Raw genomic sequence first — 14,657 nt, 5'->3', positions numbered from 1 at the left:
AATATTTCCTGTGATGTGTTTGAAGTGTCCTTCTCCATCTCCTCTGATTTATTTTAGAATATTGAAGTCTATTTTGTTTGATATTAGAATAGTTACACCTGCTTGTGTATTTGATTGAAAAATCTTTTCCCAACCCTTTACTTTAAGGTAATTTCTGTCTTTGAGGTTGAGGTATTTTTCTTGTATGCAGCAGAAGGATGGATTCTGTTTTTGTATTTGTTCTGTTAGCCTGTGTCTTTTTTTAAAAGATTTATTTATTGGTTATATACAACACATTTTCCTGCACACCAGAAGAGGACATCAGATCTCATTACAGATGGTTGTGAGCCACAATGTTGTTGTTGGGAATTGAACTCAGGACCTCTGGAAAAGCAGTCAGTGCTCTTAACCTCTGAGCCATCTCTCTAGCCCCCTAGCCTGTGTCTTTTTATAGATGGATTGAATCCATTATATTAAGAGGTATTAATGACCAGTGATTGCTAATTCCTGATTTTTTAGTTGGTAGTGTTTGTGTGTTTCCCTTCTTTGGGATTTTCTGGTGTGAGGTTATCTGTTGCCTGTGCTTTTGTGGGTGTAGCTAGCTTCCTTGGGTTGGTACTTTCCTTCTAGTACTTTTGTAAGGCTGCATTTGTGGATAGGTATTGTTTAAATCTGGGTTTTTCATGGAATATCTTATTTACTGACAAAGGGCTTACAGAAATTATTTTTTCATTAAATACAATGCAGGTAAATTGCTTGCTGCATAGTGTAAAAGCTGGCAAGTTGCATGAACATGTTACTTGGGATCTGTGAAAAAGGATTCTCTTTTTAACATTTTGTAAAAAAATGCTCCAAAGATGCTTTCTTTCTTCCATTGTATAATTTTAGCTTCTTTGTCGAAAACCAGGTGTTCATAGGTTTGTGGATTAATATCCGGGTCTTCGATTAGATTCCATTGGTCAACATCCCTGTTTTTGTGCCAATACCAAGCTGTTTTCATTACTGTAGCTCTGTAATAGAGTTTGAAGTCAGGGATGGTACTGCCTCTGGAAGTACTTTTATTGTATAGGATTGTTTTGGCTATCCTGGGTTTTTTGTTTTTCCATATGAAGTTGATTATTGTTCTCTCAAGGTCTGTGAAGAAGTTTGTTGGGATTTTGATGGGGATTGCATTGAATCTATAGATTGCTATTGGTAGAATTGCCATTTTTACTATATTGATCTTCCCAATCCAAGAGCAAGGGAGATCCTTCCATTTTCTGGTATGCTCGAGCAGAACATGAGGAAGGAAGTCAGGACCGTGAGTGGTGCATTCACCCACTGAGACAGTGGGACAGATCTAATGGGAGATCACCAAGGCCAGTTGGAATGGGACTGATGGAGCATGTGATCAAACCGGACTCTCTGAATGTGGCTGATGGTGGAGGCTGACTGAGAAGCCAAGGACAATGGCGCTGGGCTTTGATTCTACTGCATGGACGGGCTTTGTGGGAGCCTTGTCTGTTTGGATGCTCACCTTCCTGGACCTGGGGGGAATGGGGAAGACCTTGGATTTCCCATAGGGTAGGGAGCCCTGATTGTTCTTTGGCCTGAAGAAGGAAGGAGAGAAGGAGTGGGAGGAGCGGAGGGGGGGGAAGTGGGAGGAAGGGAAGAGGTGAAAATTTTTGATAATAAATAAATAAATAAATAAATAAATGCTCCATGAGTATTGCCTTTTACCTCTTAAAACCCTTCAGAGATGGGTTAATGCTTTTTTGAGATGGCTTATGTATAACAGACTATATAGACAGAAGCTGCTGATAGAGCTGCCCAGTTGTTATTACTCCCATATTTAAAAGACAAAGCACCTCCAGCTGTGGGACTGGAGGTCTGAAAACACTGGAAAAAGCGCTCTGACAACATTGTTAGGAACCATGAGAGTCTGAAGCTAAAGTTGCAAGTAAATGGCATTGGGATTTCAGGGCAATGAGAAGCTGAAGTTGATGGTCTTTACTATTGCCAAATTCCAGGATCCCATTTGACCTATTACAGTTATTGATTTACAGAATTACTTCTTTACAAGAACAGACTAGAGAAAAATCTGCCTTTCCAGTGCCTATAATAATGCCTAACTTATAAAGAGATACCAATAAAAGTGCTCCTGAAAAAACACTGAACAGCCCAGCTTTATGTCAATATTTTGTAAATCAACCATTGGAAGTTGAATGTAAACAATCTCCCCAAACTATTATTTATCACTATAGGTGATATTTTGTTGACTGCTTAGGATACAGATATCTTAAAAAAATGTTTAATGTGGTACAGAAAAATTTATCCTGTTGGAGATTATAAATTTCTCCTAAAAGGTACAAAGAAGAGATTCTCTTAACTATTTAGAATTTAAATTGAGTAAGGAGAAAATTCAGTCACAAAAGGTACAGATTAGGAGAGATCAATTGCATATTCTTAATGATTTTCAAAAACTGTTGGGTGATATTAACTGGTTACAGCCCACAATTGTATTGTCTATTCAAGAATTAATTAATCTGTTTCAAATTTTGCAAGGTGACTCATATTTAAACAGTTCAAGACAGCTAACAGCAACTGGTAAAAAAGAATTAGTCCAGGTAAAACAAAAATAGCAGAATGTCTATGTGGACTGATTAGATCTCACAAAGAGGTGTGGTTTGACAATTTTACCTTTAAACCATTCCCCTACTGAACTCATTATGCAGAGAGAGGATAATATTTTGGAATAAATTTTCTTAGCTCACAAACACCAAAAAATTAAAGACTTATATAAAAAAGTTTCTAAAGTAATTACAAAAGAAAAAAATAAGGTTTTGTCAATTGTCAGGTATAGATCCAACTAAGGTTGTGGTACCCTATACCAATGTTGAATTTATACAGCTGTGGGAGATAAATGATGACTGGCAAGAGCTTGTAGTCATTTCTTAGAAAAAATTTAATACCATATATCCAAAAAAGTAAGTGGATTCAGTTTATTTAAAAAAAAATAACTGAATGGATTCTTCCCCATGTAGTGAAAAGGGCACCTATTTCTGGGGCTTTTACATTTTATACTGACATAAATAAATTAGAAATGTCTGTTTATAAAATAGGGGACATCAGTAAGGTTGTTCAGAGTCCATTAGACTCAGTCCAAAAATCAGAACTATTTGCCATTCTGATGGTTTTATTTGACTTTAACGAAACTGTCAATACAATTGCTAATTCTTAATATACAAAGGGGCTTATATTGCATATAGAGATTGCTGAACTTATTCTTAAGAATTCAGAATTAACCTTATTATTTGTACAATCACAAGAGACATTCCAAAAATTTACCCACTTTATATTACCCATATTAGATCCAAACTGGGTTTCCTAGGTCATTAGCAAAAGAAGATGTGAAAATTGATCAATTATTGTTTAAAAATATGTTTAAAGCCTCCAAATTTCATTTAAAAACACTGTGTTAATAGTAGGGACTTTAAAAAATTCTATTACTAGACAACAAACTAAATACTAAAAAAATTATAAAAAACTGTCCTGCCCGTTCTCTTTATAATCAAGTTCCTTTACCTACAAAAACTTATCCTAAACATAGATTTAAAAAATTAAGAAATGGATGTATTTCATTTAGTAGATTTTGGAAAATTAAAAATAATGATCATACTATTGACACTTATTCTCGGTTTCAATGGGCGTCTGCTTGAGTTCTGAAAGGGCAGATTCTATAAGTCCACATTTATTAGAAACAATGGCTGCAATGGGCATACCAACACAAATCAAGACTGACAATGTCTCAGCTTATGTTTCCAGTAAAATGAAACATTTTTTGTGTGCATTACAACATAAAACACATTACAGGGATACCATATAATCCTACAGGACAAGCAATTGTTAAAGGATATAATCACACCCCAAAGGAGATGCTTGTTAAACAGAAGGGGATATGAGGGCACCCAGAGACAGACTGCATAATGCTTTACTAACTTTTAATTTAAAAAAAATTTAAAAGTTAATGACACAGGGTAACAGCTGCTAAAGCCATTGGAGTGTGGGAAAAAGCTGCTGACCCAGGTCATCCTGTGTAAGACCAGGGAGAGCGTTAAGTTAGGCTCCAGCTTATGCTTATGTTTCCACAGGAGACAAAAGACTGTGGATCCCATCAAAGTTGATAAAACTCCAACTTGAGCAAAAAAAAAACCTCTCTGATGCTTCACCTCCTGAGGTGACTTTGAGAAACAGAAAGCCTTTGGGGCCTACAGGGAAGCCTCCCAACTGGACAGCACTGGAGTTTGGGAGGACAGGGAGGTAAATGACTCAGAGACCTAAATGCCACAGATCTGTTCCTTGCTGTACTTATTTGTGGTAATTATACAGGTAACAGGGCAAACTATACGTAGTGGACCTTTATCCCCAACCCCCTTATTAGCATAACAGTGAGTTGGGGAGATATGGATATTCCTGCAGTGGTTAAGGAATCTTCACAGCTACCTGGTCCATATGACAATCCAGGTCCTGCTCAGTCAATGGAGAAGGGGAGAGTGATTGACAATTACACTATGGGAATATAAGGAATTCCTATCTGCATGGGGAATGGAACTCATTGCCTACATATAATCTCTTGGGTATGGATATCCACAGTCAATACTCCCCAAGATTATCATAATACATTCTATAATGCTTCATGTCTTGGCTGTCCCGGAATTCATGCTACAAGCCAGGCTGGCCTTGAACTCACAGAAATCCACCTGCCTCTGCTGTCTGAGTGCTGGGATTAAAGGCATGTGTCCCTGGTGTTTGGCTTGGCTATCCCACTTCTCCCCACCTTCCCATTTTTCTCTGTGCTTTAACTTCCCCTCCTGTTATTCACCTTCTCCAAATGACCTGGATTACACTGTCCTCCCTCCCTTAAGATCTTTCTTCCCCTTCCCACCAATGGCACTGTGTCAGTGAGGGTTTCCAGCTCTGTGATAAAACACATGACCAAAAACAACTTGGGGATAAAAAAGTTTATTTTTATCTTGTAGCTTACAGTTCTTCATCGAGGGAAGCCAGGGCAGGAATTCAATCAGGTCAGGAACCTGAGGTCAGGATTTGAAGCAGAGGCCATGGAGAAATGTCCCTCATGGTTTGCTCAGCCTGCTTTCTTGGGTGCTCAGGACCTCCAGGACAGGGATAGCACCACAGTGAGCTGGGCTTGCCCATCAGTCATCAATGAAGAAAATGCTCCATGGAATTACCAGAAGCCAATCTTGTAGGAGCAATTTTTCAGTCATGGTTCCCACATGACTCTATCTTGTGCCAAGTTGACATAAAACCAGCCAGCGCAGGTCATTTTCAGGAGTTTACATGTACTCTAAGTTAAACACACACATTTAGGTAGGATGCTAAGAACCACAAGAGTAAGAACCTATGAAATTTGTCTTCGTGTGTTTGGGTTACCTCAGAGCGTGACTGATTTACCATAGATGAAGCCAGAACTGTGTAGATTCACGCACATGCTCACTACACCAATATCATTCGTCTCCCTGGCTTCCTCTGTAATGGTGTCAGCTGGGCTGTTTAGGGACTACTTAAAGAGGTAATGATTAGTGCAGCAGGACTGAGCAACCAGGAAAAGGGCTAGACAGGGAGATATTTTAAACCACCTGGGGCCACCTGGGCACTATTTTTAACCATTTTACTTCCTCTGCAGTGATTTTTGAGATTAGGATATAAGACAGTCCTTGGTTCTCAGGATTTGCATAAACATTGATGTTTTCCAGGTACTGGCAAAAGGGTCATACTATCCCATTTCAGGAGCTGTTGGTGAACATCTCATCACATCTGGAGATTCTCCTCCTACTTACATGTTGTGGGATATTATTTCAACTGAGCAAAGATGTGCTTTGTTTATGCTGCAGAATATTCCTTTGACTGTGTAAAGGTGTGTTGCATTTCTTTACGTTGCATTTGTTGAATTATGAAAAGATGTGTTGCATCTCTTTCATCTTGCCTGCCAAAGGCACCTGATTGGTCTAATACAGAGCTGAACAGCCAATAGCGAGGCAGAGAAAGAATAGGTAGGGCTGGCAGGGAGAGAGGATAAATAAGAGGAAACATCTAGGCTCAGGAGAAAAGAAGCAGCAGGAAGAATGAGAGAAGAAGGAGGACAGAATGAGGGACACACCTGGGGCAGGAGGCCAGGCAGCCACCAGTCAGCAGGCACCAGAAGCAGTGAAAGTCAGATAAACAGAGAGAAGGTAAAAGATGTAAAAAGCCCCAAGGGAAAAGGTAGAGACAGGGAAACAGGTTCATTAAGTTAAAAGCACTGACCAGGAAAGAGTCTAAGCTAAAGCCCAGCATCCGTAACTAAAGTCTCTGTCTCATGATTGGGGAGCTGGGTGGTGGCCCAAAAGAAAAAGCCTGGTGCATGGACATCTTTTTTTATTATATTCTCTCTCATTACCCCTCTTATCCGACTTCCATTCCCTCAGATCCTCTTTTCCTTTTCTGCATAGTCCTTCTACATCCTTGCCTTTCTTCATGATCCGATGAGTCTTACTAGTACTACTTATGAGAGCACGGGATGAGTGAGCCTGGGTACCTTACCTGTGGCTGTTCTATAAAGAGCGTGTCTTGCCCATCAACCTGTAACTGCCTAAAATCCTCACGGAAAAGTAAGGCCTCATGATCTCTTGTATGACAGGATGTTGATGGACCCAATTATGTGCAGATAGTCACAGCTGCTGTGAGACTGTAGCAGCCCTGGAGACAGCATTCCACAACAGTCGACCTCTCATTCCTGGGAACTTTTTAGCACAAATGGGTGTGTCCCGTGTGTTGTACTTTGCTAACAAGGAGAGTGGAGAAGATGACCAAGAAGCAGCTCCAATCAAAATTAAACACCTCAAAAAAAAAAATTAAACACCTCATCCTAAAATGGGGTCTTTATAAACTGCTGTTTTACTATTTCCCCTGCCTGACCCTCTCTATTCAGATGCAGTCCTTTGTCTGTTCTCCCCCTCTCCCAGGACAAAAACCTTTTCCTCTCTCCCTTGTTCCCTTCCCCTTCTCCCTTGTCCTTTATCTCCTCCTGTCTTTGTCTCTTATTCCTGTCCTTCATCCCTCTGAGGCAAATAAATTTCCTTTGTGCTGAGAACTTGGTCTTGGGCTGTCTTGAACTCACTTCGAGGTCCCTACAATATCTGCTTGGCTTTGAGACCAGCTTAGCATCTCCTGTGCCTTTCTTTCCCCTGTTGTTTTGTCCTAATTGTTTATACTTTTTTGGTTGATAGAAAAGACAAGAGTCTAATTCTTAAGGTTCTAAACTATCTAGAATTTTGAGGAACAAACAACCTGGATTTATCTGTGTGACTAATCAAGGACTGTAATGATTTTGTTGCCTCAATTTTTCATCTCTAAAATGAAGATGGTTAATGCTCACATGATCACTATGGAAACAAGTCACATGATACTGGGGTTTTTTTTCAATTTTTCTTAAAATGTATGATAAAATAGCAACGTCATCATTTGCAATCTTAACCATTTTTGCACCGAATGCTTTCACAGTTCTGTGTAGATCTTTCTTCTGTAAAATCAGAAAAGCTTTTGAACACTCAAGACCCTGCTCCTTAAACACCATCTTTTCACTCTGATCCTCTGAGCCCCTGGCTACCACTACTCTACCAAAGTCTCTACAATTTTGACTCCTGCAGGTAGCTCATGAAAAGTGAAAGCCTGTGTTTTTCTGTATGTGACAGGCACAACACCCTCAGGTTTCATCCATGTTGCCTAATGCGCCCAGAGTTCTAAAGGTGAATATTCTTTTATATCATGTGAATATATGGCCACTGCTTGTTTGTCCATCCATCCATAGGTGAATATTTCAGGTGCTATCACTTTTAGTTACTGGGAACAATGCAGGTACACACTGCACACACAAATGTTTCTTTGGGGTATAAGTAAAATTGCTGAATCAAATGGTAGTTTTATTTTATTTTTATTTTAATACTTTTTCCAGATTGATGGCACCAATTTATATCCTAAACTTTGTGCAAAAAGCATTTCCCTTTCTTCACATGTTTGCTAACACTCACTGGCTTTTTTTATAATAGTCTTTCCAACACAGAAAGATGACAGCTTATTATTTTTATAATCTCACAAAGACTTTACCCTTTGTTTCCTTCTAAGAACTTTATGCTTTTAGGATGGTTTGAAATTTTTTTCAATCCACTTTGATTTAATTTCTCCTATGATTTCAACTTATTATACATGTGCACATCCAGCTTTCCCAGGATCATGTGCTGAAATTATGGCCCTTCCTCTGTTAAATGGTCTTGACATCCCTGACAAAAATCACTTTGTGATATATGTACATGTGTGTGTGTGTGTGTGTGTGTGTGTGTGTGTGTGTATAACACACACATATATATGACTTTGTTTCTAGGATTTTAGTTCTATTCCATTTGCCTCTGTCACTATTTGTGAATAAGCATACTGTTTTGTAATAAGTTTTAAAAATAAGAAAAGGTCAGATATCCAACTTTGTTCTTCTTCATAGAATTATTTTTGGCCTCAAAGGCCTTTGGAATTCCAAGCTAATTTTTATTTGTGCATGCGTGTATACATGTTCATGTTGGCACAAGTATTCATTCGTGTGTGTATGTGTGTGTATGCATGTGGAGGCCAGAAGTCAATGTCAGATGTCATTTATCAATAGCTTCTCTACCCTTCTTGGTTTGAGACAGAATCTTTTTTTTTTCCTTATTTATTTATTTAAAGAATTTCCACTTCCTCCCTTCCTCCCAATACCCTCCCGCTCCCCCCACTCCCTCTCCTCCTCCCTCACCAGTCCCAAGAGAAGTCAGGGTTTCCTGCCCTGTGGGAAATCCAAGTTCCTCCCCCCCCTCCCTCCAGGTCCAGGAAGGTGAGCATCCAAACAGACCAGGATCCCAAAAAGCCAGTCCATGCAGGCGAAACCCAGTGCCATTGTCAATAGCTTCTCAGTCAGCCCCCATGTCAGCCACATTCAGAGAATCCGGTTTGATCACGTGCTAGTTCAGTCCCAGTTCAGCTAGCCTTGGTGAGCTTTCATTCGATCAGTCCCCTTGTATCAGTGGGTGAACGCACCCTTCGCAGTCCTGACTTCCTTTTTCATGTTCTCCTTCTTTCTGCTCTTCATTTGGACCTTGGGGGCTCAGTCCGGTGCTCCAATGTGGGTCTCCGTCTCTATCTCCATCCATTGTCAGATGAAGGCTCCCTCAGGTTCTGCTTTCCTTGCTCACGATCTTTCTCCCTCTGCTTCTCATTTGGACCTAGGGAGTTAAGTCCAGTGTTCCAATATGTGTCTCTGTCTCTATCTCCATCCTTCGCCATATGAAGGTTCTGTGATGACATGCAAAATATTCATCAGTATGGTTATGGGCCAAGGCCAGTTCAGGCACCCTCTCCTCTGCTGCCCAGGGAACAATCTGGGGACCTCTCCTTGGGCCTGGGAACCCCTCCAGAATCAAGTCTCTTGCAAACCCTAAAATGGCTCCCTTAGTTGAGATATAAACTTCCCTGCTCCCATAACCATCCTCCCTCCCTCCCCCCTCCCATTCCCCCAAGCCATCCCCAATCTTCCCCCTCTCCCCTCTCCCTAACCATCTCCCCTTACTTCCACCCTCCCCCGCCCCGCCCCGTGCACCCAAGTTTGCCTGGCAATCTTGAGACAGAATCTTTTACTGAAGTGGGAATACATCAAATCGGCTGGATTGGCTGACCAGGAAGTCCCATGAATCTTTCTGTTTCTACCCCCGACACTGGATCATAGCTGAGCGCTGTCAAGCCTGGCTCTTACCCGGGTGCTGTGCACCCAAACTCAGGTCATCATATTGTACAATAATCACTTCACTGAGTGATCCACCACCTCCTCAGCCTAAACTTCCACATTGATTTTAAGATAAATTTTCTAGTTCTGTATAAAGGCTGTGATGGTTTGACAAGGACTGCCTTATGCCTGTAGGTCACTTGGATATTATTGACATCTTCACAATATTCAATTGTCTACCCTATAAATACAGGATGTCATCTCACTTAATTTTGTCTTCCTTTAATTAAGTAAAATTGTGTAGTTTCCTATACATTTTTCCCTTCTTGGTAAAGTACAATACTATGTTTAATTATTTGTTTTGACGCTATTGCAAATGATATTATTTTTCAGATGTGATTTTTTGCATTAATTTTGAATCCTGTATCTTTGCTGAATTCATTTATTAATTCTGACATACAGCTTTTAGGCATAATAATTTTGAGCATAAATTAATTCCAAACATTTCACATGGATATTAATATATAAAATAATTTAAACAATTATTTAATATTTCTCTTCCTGTGGAAGTACTTTTTACAAAAGGATTCCAGTCCATCCTGAAGTCAGTGTTCTTACATGGTTCTGTATCTGTTCATGTGTATGTGTGACTTTTCTAGAACCAAGTGAACATTCGGGATCTATACCTTACTTAGCAACAGAGCCTGCTCTTTGTGCCCCATGACCTCATGATATTCTAGGATGACACATCCAGAAATTTAAATATTTCAGTTCCAGCCTTTTTGTCAGCACCTGCTTTAGAGACACTGGACAAGAGACGATGTGCTTTCTCTAAATGGCGTTGCCTTGGTTTCCTGAGCATCCTCTCTGATGTTGTATGGAGTGACCAGAGGTCCCTCCTAGAGATGGCAGCAGTATTTTCTCTATTTTCTTTCAGTCACATTTCCCACCACTTCTCTCCTTGTGATCCACAATTCAGAACAGAGAACTAATTCTCCTGCCCATTTTTACCTTTCTTATACATAGTCCCGATCAAATGCTGCTTCAATAAAGCAGTATTTCAGCAAGCAGTTCTTCTGTTTTGTCTCCAGAGGGCATTCCAGATGTCCCAAGGAGATTCCAAAGTAACCTCTGCTTCTCCCCACCCCCTACTCCCTTCTCCTGTTTTGAAGAAGACTGGGCATGCCTGGGTTGGCAAATTCAATTCAACACAGCTTCTGTCTACAATGTCTACAAAGCGGGAGTGGATGGTACCCATTCCAGGTTGAGTTGGCTTTTAAGAAAGACCTAAATTTTCTGATTTCTTCTGTCAGTTGAAAACACAACTCTTCCCTCAAATGGAATAAGAAACACTTTGTTTTGAGCCAAATATGAATGATGACAGCCTCAGCACACAGACTCGGGTTATCACAAAAACTTTTTACCTCGGTAACAGTTACATGAGATTTCATTATTTGCAAGACTAACGTTGTAAATCAAGGTCTTTATCAAATACAGTGGGAGGGGGAGTGTGCTGGAGAAGTGACTCCATGGTTCAGAGCAAAAGCTGCTGCTTCAGAGGACCTGAGTGTGAATCTAAGCACCCATGCCAGCCAGCTCACACCTGCCTGTAACTCAGCTCCACGGGAATCCTATACCCCCTGAATCAACTGAGAAAAGCTCATGTGGACTCACAGAGACTGAAGCAGCAAGCACAGGGTGTACATGGCTCTGCACCAGCTCCTCTGCATATATATTATAGCTTTCAGTTTAGTGTTTTTTATGGGATTCCTGAGTGTGTGAGCAAGTGGGTTTTTGATCCTTGTGCCTGTTCTTGGGATTCTTTACCTTCTGTTGGGTTGCTTTGTCCAACCTCAAAATTATGGTTTTTATCTTATTCTATTTTATTTTGACGTTTTGTTGTTATCTCTTAGAAGCCTGTTTTTTCTAATGAAAGACAGAAAGGGACTGGATCTGAATGGAGGGGGAGGAGGGAAGAAACTGGGAGAAGTGGAGGGAAGGGAAATGAAATAAGGATATGTTGTATGACAAAGAATCCATTTTCAATAAAAGAAAAAGAGCCTTTAATCGCACACACAGGGAGTGGTGACGGGGAGAGAAAGAACTGAAGGTCATCTTCCATTACATAATGAATTTGAGGCTAGTCTGGACTACATCAGGAGTTACGCTCTCTCTATAAAGGTTTTCTTATAATCAAAAGACTATTAGATACATGAGTGGGTAGACAAAGAATGCCTATTAAGTGGATTAAAGATTCCTGAAGGTAATTTGACTGTGATCAGCGACATCCTACTTTCCACTATTAAAAATTCAATCAGTCATTCAGCCTTGTATAATCTTCAACTGCAGTGTGTGCAAGCGCATGTGTGCATATGAGTGTGTTCTGTGAAGTCTACCTGGCAGTTCTCCCTGGTGTCCATGGTCATATTTCGTGGATGCAGATGCCAAATGTTTTTCTGAGTTCCACAGAACTAGGGCTGCTCATTTGTGGGATCTGATAAAATTGGGCCGCTCTAGGCAGAAATAGTTGCTCAGGTCACTGAGGAAGAAGTTCCCAAATCATATCACTATTACTAACCGCCATGATGCAGGTTTGATATTTTTATCCTTTGCAGCTGGTGACACATTTCATATGTAACATGTAACATCCTGTGTTATCCCTGACTTATCAAGAACACAGTCTGTCCTAAAGCAAAGGTCACAGGTGAAAGAGGAGGGCCTGATCCAAGCATGTGTCCTGCAAGTGCTACCATCTGCACCAGATGGACACATGGTTTTGGCCTGTGTCTGTAGTCACTTGCATTCTATTAAATATTGTGTTTAATGCATAGAGAGTTTAAAATAATTTATTGTTATTTTAACATCAAGGGACTTTTGACAGTTTGCTTGCAGTCATGATGTCATGAGGAGTAGCTTGCTCTGGTTTTAGAAAAGATTCATCTTTAATAGCTAAATTTTAAGAATTCTTATTCATAGATAATACTTTAATTTGATTTGTTATCTGTTATTTGTTATTTCATCTTATTCTAGCACAGGGAAAACAATGGGACATTCATGGTACAGAAGAAATCAGATGACAATGTGGTATCATTTTGAATTTCTTAATAAAACTGCCTTTTTCCTATTTGCCAAATATTATTAGTGGCAGCTATAGGAACAAAGAGCCGGGTGTACAGTAAATTGGGATTTTCTATGTTTCTAGGTCCTAACTAAATCTTTTTCACAATAGGACAGGGAAGCGTGACTCCAGTAGAGCCGCGTGAAATCCTCCCCGCTACTTGCCAATGTCAAAATTCAAACGTGACTATTACACTCCAGTTTTGTGTCGCACTTTCTCCTGGATTGAAATACTTTCTCCTGGAGGGAGGACCGAGGCACATGAGACCCAGAAAATAAACAGAGAAGTGGGGGTGGGGTGGCTAAAACTTAAAGGATTCACAGACCCATCTCTCCCCAAAGTGATATAAACAGTGAGAACCACTGAGAGATTCTCCACCCTGACCTGTCCTGGGGATCAAGGGATGCAGGGTGGGGCGTGGCTTTTCAGGGATGCCTCTGCCAGAAGGGAAGCTGTTTGTGCTTGTTGAAGAAATCCACACTCAGACACCAAATAAACTAACTGGCTCATTAAACTGGACTTTGGAGGAATCATTCCTTTTGTCTGTCACTGATGTCTGATGTGGGGTGAAGAAAGGCTTCTTTTCCTCAATCATTAACAGTCCCACAAAGCCCAGGTAGTTGTACTATAGAACATCTTGAGGCATGTTTAATTTGGAAATGAGTTGGTAAGGCATAGTCTCTTAGGCCTCAAGTTTCCATTTTTGAAATAATTATCTGAATATATTTTTATTTGTATTTTCAATATGAATCCTTTTAAGAGATTAGAACAGTGCAGGACTCTCTCTTCTCCCTCTCTCCTTATGTCTCTCCCTGCACCAACAAAGCGGTGAATGAGACACAGAGAGAAGGCCCACATCGGAGAGTGAAAAAGGATATATAGGAGGGTCTGGTGGGAGGAAAGGGAAGACAGAAATACTGTAACCATGTTATAATCTAAAAAATAAAATTAAAAATGATAATATCTGAGTAAATGATAGTGCCCCACTGTCCTTTCTAAACATACCCCATAAAGCCCCAGATACACTACATCTGAAAAGCAGGAACTCCACCACAGACTCCATACAACCCCAGACACTACATCTGAAGAGCAGGAACTCTTTCCCCATCTTTATTCACAGCAGTGACTTCTCGCCATTTTGTTTAAAGGATCTGCTGCTCTTCCAGGCAATGGAGTTAAAGGGCAGTGTGCTCAACTTTGGGCAATAAAACAAAATTGCTAGATGATTCATTTTGTGAATTTAGAATAAAAAACTCCTAATGGAATGTCAAATAAAGGAATTTTATAGGCTTGGCTGTAGAAAAAGATCTAATAAAATATTAGGAAGAATGACTCCATGGTCAAGAGAATGGGCTGCTCTTCCAGAGGACCCAGATACTGTTCCCAGGACCCATGTAGCAACTCTATCCCAGCATCCACCAGGCTGGGGATCCATAACTCTGTATTCCAGTTTCAGGGGATCTGATGCCCTTTTCATCCATGGACACCAGGCCTGCACATGGTACACAGACTTATGAACAATTCCCCCCAACACACACACACACACACACACACACACACACACACACACACACACACTAGAAGTCCTTGAATGTGTATTTTCCCATTACTAAAATTACTTTACCCTATCACACATAACCATCAATGCTCCTTGAAAATAAAGAGCCCATTGATGTAGCATTGTCTATTTGGTCATTCTTCTTTTGGGAGCCATCAAGGCTGACTTTCTACTTTGAATTTATTATTTATTTATAGATAAATATATAATAATACACA

Source organism: Myodes glareolus, chromosome 20 (genome assembly GCF_982192425.1).
Source record: "Myodes glareolus chromosome 20, mMyoGla1.1, whole genome shotgun sequence".
Classification (NCBI taxonomy): Eukaryota; Metazoa; Chordata; class Mammalia; order Rodentia; family Cricetidae; genus Myodes; species Myodes glareolus.
The sequence above is the reverse complement of the archived record's forward strand: the minus strand, read 5'-3'. Positions refer to the sequence as shown.